Genomic DNA, 865 nt, shown 5'->3' on the forward strand with positions numbered 1-865 from the left:
CTAGTACTTACCAGCTTGGAGTCGGCTGTAGCTGCCTGCTGCAGCCACCAGGGACTACCCAAATCATCAAAGCTCTCTGAATTTTTTCAAAGATCTCTGAATCTTCGGAATTGATTCAGACCTTTTAATTGGTCCTCTTATTTCAATTCGGTGGAGATTTGGCCACCGAACCTCCACCGAATTGTATCACCACCAGAAGCTTCGCACAGCCCTAATATGCAGTTTAGAAATATTCAGTGACTGATCTGAATATCATTTTTAGCACGTGTTATTTAGCACGTGTTAATGGGGAAAAAAACTGGCTTTGTCTGTCCTGAGAACTGCTCTCCCACCAAGTGGTTGTCAAACCCCTCCTTTCAGAACAGCACTGCAATACATCTAGCAGCATGAGTTGGTAGGATGAACCTCTCTCTCTGCTGCCTGAAAGCACAGCTAACACAGAGCTAAAACTCCCCTATCTCTGCTGCCAGGAGCACCATTAGCTTTAAATATTTAAATGTAATTTAGCCATTCATATTAATTAACCATTAAATCGCAGAGCCATCAAAGATATAGGTGGAGAGGGCTCACGGGATCATCCTGTCAGTGTCTCCTCCTGTTGTAAGCTTGGCTGAGGGAGGAGTGATGCAGGATTTGACCCATAACCAAGAATATCAGCCTTGGATGTAGCTTTCTAGGACCGAGGACAGAGAGAACATTAGTGGCCATCTAGGTTGGTTTGCAAGAGGTAATTTGACTGAAATACAGAGGCTGGATGTTCTGCTTTCTTGCTGATGGAGCATGGCTCTTTCCCATTAGCCACATGGCAGATGGTTTCGGTAGTTTATGACCATTCGACCTCATCATCCTTTGGGGCGCTCTGGTG

This window comes from Gavialis gangeticus, unplaced genomic scaffold, assembly GCF_001723915.1.
Source record: "Gavialis gangeticus isolate Ggan-Ray unplaced genomic scaffold, GavGan_comp1, whole genome shotgun sequence".
Classification (NCBI taxonomy): Eukaryota; Metazoa; Chordata; order Crocodylia; family Gavialidae; genus Gavialis; species Gavialis gangeticus.